At 40.3% G+C, this 6000-nt stretch overlaps 1 pseudogene; it reads right to left on the minus strand.

The window, feature by feature from the left end:
• Positions 1–177: 177 nt before the first annotated feature.
• On the minus strand, positions 178–1542 carry LOC113087720 (serine/threonine-protein kinase pim-2-like; annotated as a pseudogene).
• Between the last annotated feature and the right edge of the window lie 4458 nt (positions 1543–6000).

Genomic DNA, 6000 nt, shown 5'->3' on the forward strand with positions numbered 1-6000 from the left:
ACACATCCCCAAGCAAGCAGTAATGGCAGATGCAATCCTGCTGCTTCAGGCCATAGCATAAGATGCAACCATGGCCTGCCGGCTCCGCAAGATGCAGACGATTCACAGAGGAATGAACAGTCTGTCTGCCAGCCGTCAAGATGCAAAGTTGACAGGAGACTGGGAAATGTCTGGGGTCGAAGCTCCTTTTCGCCACGACTTATATGGAGACCTGAAACAGCACACCAAACAAAGCATTAGCCTAAATACATCACACTACAAAAGCAAATGTGGCTGATCTCAGGCTCAGTACCTGAAACCAGTCGTGTTGAAGGATCTTCCCCAGACCGAGTCGTCGCTTAGTTTTATGCTGGAGCAGACTACAGATCAAACTGCAGCAGTCTGTGCAGAAACATGGAAGCAACATCTCATTATGACCTGAAGCCTTTACATCTGCACTATTCAGCTGTGAGATCAAATCTGAAAGAGCATTTGTATGATGATTGGAATCAGACTTCTTTTTATGTGATGAAGAGCTCACCCTTTGACAGTCCAGGCTCTGACCAAAGGTTTAGTTCGGTCTTCTGCAGGTCATTGTCAGTTGGAAAACGGCCGCACAGCATTGTGAACAAGATGACCCCAAGAGACCACGACATTGCAGACTTCGCATGGTACTTGCCCTTGACCCTGTACTCAGGAGGGTAGTACTCCATGGTGCCTGGAGGAAAGAGATTTCATCTCGTATGCAAGTTCGCATTACCAAAGCGTTTCCTCTGTCAGCTTTGAGGGATAATACATACCATACAATGTCGTGTAGGCAGACTTTCTCATGAGGTCCCCACACCCAAAGTCGATCAACTTGACCTGCAGGGTGTCCTTGCTCACAATGAAGTTTTCCAACTTTATGTCTCCATGGAATACCCCACGGCGACAACATGTGCGAGCTGCCCGCGTTGCCTGCCGCATGATGTGCCGAACTAAACCTTCTTCGAGTCTTCCTCCATGGCCCTCCAAGAAACTGACTAAGTTCTCGCACGGTGACGGACACTCGAGGACCATGACATAGTTGTCCTGTTGGTCCTGCCAGTCCAGCAGCTTTATAATCTCTGGTGCGCTGGGTCCCTTGTTGGCCAAGAGTGTAAGGGCGATCTCCACTGGTAGGGGGTTTGGATGACCAGGCTAGAAGACAGACAGTTTTAAAATGGTTTGTTTACTAAAAAAAAAAAAACATTAATTGTCTGCAATTAAAGCTAATCTTAGAGGTTTTAAATGAAAATAGTGAGTGAGATGCCTTACAATAGTTAGATATTCCATGTCATGGGTCTTCATGACGTCTTTCAATGCCACCTAAAGAACAAAGCATAAGTAAAACAGTTCACATGTGTGTAGAGGTCATACAATTCCACTCATTAAACCTGAAGACTGTGGAAAGGATGAGAAAAAACAGTTGCATAAGTTTCATTTATTTGTACTGACCTTAAGGCCATCCTCCACACGACTCGCTTCATGAACGACACCAAACCCGCCTACCCCCAGACGATCACCGAGCTCATAGCAGCACATAATATCATCTAATAAAAAAGAAATTATTGCATTTGACGCATTTTTACATGCCTATTTTCAAGGGGACATTAAATCATTTGAAGGAAAGCACAAAGGAAAAAATATGCAAATCATGGATACTTATATTAAGTTTTTTTTTTTCTTTTTTGTCACACATTCATATCATTTACCATCAGCGATTCAGCGCTGCTGGCTGGCGATGGTGGCTCAATAAGCTGCACCTCAGTCTGACTCTGTCGGACTCGGATCACCTTGAGGTGTTTTCTGGCAGCTTTGAGGAAAGAGGGCAGCCTCCAGAACTTCTTTTTCCTCTTCTTCTTCATCTCCTCCTCCTCCTCACCCCATGCCTCCCTCCGCTCCTCCTCCTCCCTCCTCTGGGCGTCTCCCTCACCGGCATCGACAGGCGGCTCATCGCACGGATGGAAGTGTTGCTCCGCCTTGTCGGTGTCGGGTGTTGGGGGTGTACTGGGATGGTGATCGTACACCGCGCCATCATTTACCGGAATAACACGAGAATTTCGCTGTCCCATCACTGATAACCGCTAATAACTCTCGTCTTCGACCACTACTACAAACCAACAAAATGTTTCACAGAATTCCATCGCTTTATATACCGCGCGCGCCAACATTCTAAACTTTTGAAACGCGCTCTATGGCGTCATAATAACGGATACCGTCGCGATGGTAATGACTTCAGATATGTCAAATAAAGTTAAGTTAAATTAAGTTAGATAAACCCATACGACTGTGTGTGTGTGTGTGTGTGTGTGAGGTATGTGTGTGTGCGAGGGCGTACAATTCCATATTAAACATATTTTGTTAAAAAACATTCGAATCGTTATTATTTATTTTTCTGGCCCCAATCATGATGAAAAATCATGCTGTTATTGGAAATTACAAGATTTGTTTAGAAATTATTTTTTAGTTTTGCTGGATGAGATGTTGAGTAGTCATGCATAACATTTTCCAAAATGTGTGATAAAGTAGACTGGTTGCTACTACGGTATTTACAGTGAACATTTCTCTTGAAAAAATAAAATAAAATAAGAGTAAATAAATAAATGAAAAAGAAGAGGACAAAAAAAGTGAAGAAAAACTGTTCTTAAGTTGCCCTGACTACCTGCAATTAAATAGTCTACTCCATTTATAATGTAAAACAATGAAAATGTATTTTTTGTTTAATTCAGTTAGGTAAATAGTAAACATATTATGCTTAAAGACTAAAATAATACATTTAATAGGCCTAATAATAAAGATTTATTTAAAACTATATTAAATGAACTCATAAAATAGGGTAAGGACAGGACAGTATGTTATCTTATGTGTTTCTAAAGTCTGACCAGTAGATGGAGACATTACTTTATCATGATCTTTGATACTGATATCTCACTGTTGAGCTTTTCTTTAAGGATGTTTTGTTTGGAATTTTCACTTTTGAGAAGCAATATGGAAATGTTTACTTTCACTGCAACTTAATTTTATCCACAAATGTAAGGTTATGAAAGTTATGCCCCACTTCTCTTACTTTCTAGAAGATATTAAAATGTATATAAAATCTTTATCTACCTCCTGTAACAAAAACATTGAATGTATGATCACTTTTTGGTGTCTTTGTATAATTTATATCTGACTATTATCTTATGGTTTTGAGGGAAGAGGAAGGTTTTGGTTGTGTAATCTGTTTTCTTATTCATTTTTTATTTTAGCTTTTTGTATTTTTTTTTTCTTATTTATTTATTTTTCTACTCTTTCCTATTTGATTTGTAATTGTTTGGTCATCCTTGAACCCCTGGCTCTTTTACTTGGCATATGTTATTTTGAATGAATGTTTAATAAAAAAATAAATAAAAAAAGATATCTCACTGTGATATGATATCTATCGCTTAGTTTGAGACAGTGACACTTTCTCCGTCAGTGTAATAAAAGTACAGACATATGGGGAAATATTAAAAAAAATACAACCGAGATCTCACCACCAACCTAAAACCTTGCTTGGGCACGAGAATAAAAAGTGTCTATATGCTTGTTTACATTGTAACTTAAAAACGAGGTGTATTTGAGTGTAGGTAGTGTTTTAATAAAAAAACAAGAGATATCGCGTGATTCAGTTTACCCAACAGACCACTCAGCATGTACTGAAACAGCTTCGTATCTGGGCTTTTTGTGTGTACAGTAGGACTATTAACACTGGCAATGTCACTCTTGAGCCATGGCAGTAAAAAGACCTGTGTGTGATCAGATAATAGTTGAAACAGTCTGAGTGCATAATATTACCACTAGAAAATAATAATAATTAAAGCTGCAAGCAGCGATGAACGGGCCCTCGCACACGGGCTCACCGGCAGCGAGTGGCTTTAGTAAATAGGTGAACGGTGAGAAACATGCATTTAAACTCATAAATATAAGTGGAATATATCAAAGTTTACTCCATATTTGTGCCAATCTTTGTGTTGCCAGCAGGTGGTGCTCTCATTATAATGGACTATTGGCCTTCAGATGTGTTCAGGGCAGGACTCTTATCGAACATGTGAAGTTTGGGGAAGATCGAACAAATTATGCCTGAGTTACAACAACTTCTCTTGTTGTGGCGAGACATCAAAAGTTGTCATGACGCCATGGACATGCCCTTTAACAAAAACTCAAGATCTCCACAAGTTAACATTGCACAGGCCTTTAGATTAGACTGACTACAAAAAATACATTAATCTCAAAAAAATTCTAGGAGTAGTTTGTCACAGCATACAACATGTCACTTCCTGTTGCCAGCAGGTGGCGCTATGACTATAACTGAATATGGGCATGTAGATCTGTTAAGGGCAGAAGTCTTATCTAACATGTGAAGTTTGGGGCAGATTGGACATTGTAAGTCTGAGTAACAGCAACTTCCTTTTTCATGGCGAAACATCGAATTTTGTCAGGCCGCCATGGACACGCCCTTTAACGAAACCTCAAAATCTTCGCAATTTAACATCGCAAACGCCTTTAGATTTAACTGACCAAGTTTGGTGTTGATCTGAATATATCTCTAGGAGTAGTTTGTTAAAGTACAACCCCTGAAAATGGCAAAAACAATGCCAATTCTGCAGAGAAAATTCTAAATAACCGACTTCCTGGTGGGATTCGGATTTCGTAACATGGGACTTTTTTGTAGGTATTGGTGTGTTACATGTGTGTACCGATTTTTGTACATGTACGTGAAAAATAGCTCGAGGCGCACTCCATTGAATGTGCATATGCACTCCGTTGAAAGTTTATAGGTGGCGCTATGGAGCCATTTTGCCACACCCAATGGAATATTGGCCTTCAGATCTGTTCAGGCCATGACCCTTATCACACATGTGAAGTTTGGGCAAGATCGGACACTTTATGCCTAAATTATAACATCTTTTATTCCCATGACGAGACATCGAACTTCGTCACGGCGCCATGGACACGCCTTTTAACAAAAACTCAAGATCTTCACAACTAAACATCACACAGGTCTTTATATTAGACTGACCACAAAAAAGACATTGATGTCATAAAATTTCTAGAAATAGTCTGTCACAGTGTAAAATATGTCACTTCCTGTTGCCAATAGGTGGCGCTGTGACTATAACTGAATATAGGCATGTAGATCTGTTCAGGTCAAGAGTCTTATCCAACATGTGAAGTTTGGGGCAGATTGGACATTGTATGTCTGAGTTACAGCAACTTCCTTTTTCATGGCGAAACATCGAAATTTTTCATGCCGCCATGGACACGCCCTTTAACGAAACCTCAAGTCCTTCGCAATTTAACATCGCAAATGGCTTTAGATTACACTGACCAAGTTTGGTGTTGATCTGAATAAATCTCTAGGAGGAGTTCGTTAAAGTACAACCCCTGAAAATGGCAAAAACAACACCAATTTTGCAGGGAAAATTCAAAATAACCGACTTCCTGTTGGGATTCGGATTTCGTACCAAGAGACTTTTTTGTAGATATTGGTGAGTTTCATGTGTGTACCAATTTTTGTACATGTACGTGAAACATAGCTCGAGGCACACTCCGTTGAAAGTGTATAGGTGGCGCTATCGAGCCATTCTGCCACACCCGGTGGAATATTGGCCTGCAGATCTGTTCAGGTCAGGACTCTTATCACACATGTGAAGTTTGGGGAAGATCGGACATTTTATGCCTGAGTTATAACATCTTTTATTCACATGGCGAGACATCGAACTTCGTCATGGTGCCGTGGACACGCCTTTTAACGAAAACTCAAGATCTTCACAACTGAACATCGCACAGGCCTTTAGATTAGACTGACCACAAAAAAGACATTGATGTCAAAAATGTTCTGGGAGTAGTTCGTCACAGCGTAAAATATGACACTTCCTGTTGCCAATAGGTGGCGCTATGACTATAACTGAATATGGGCATGTCAATCTGTTCAGGTTCAGAGTTTCATCAAACATGTGAAGTTTGGGGCAGATTGGA

The sequence above is a fragment of the Carassius auratus genome, unplaced genomic scaffold (genome assembly GCF_003368295.1).
Source record: "Carassius auratus strain Wakin unplaced genomic scaffold, ASM336829v1 scaf_tig00045149, whole genome shotgun sequence".
Taxonomy (NCBI): Eukaryota; Metazoa; Chordata; class Actinopteri; order Cypriniformes; family Cyprinidae; genus Carassius; species Carassius auratus.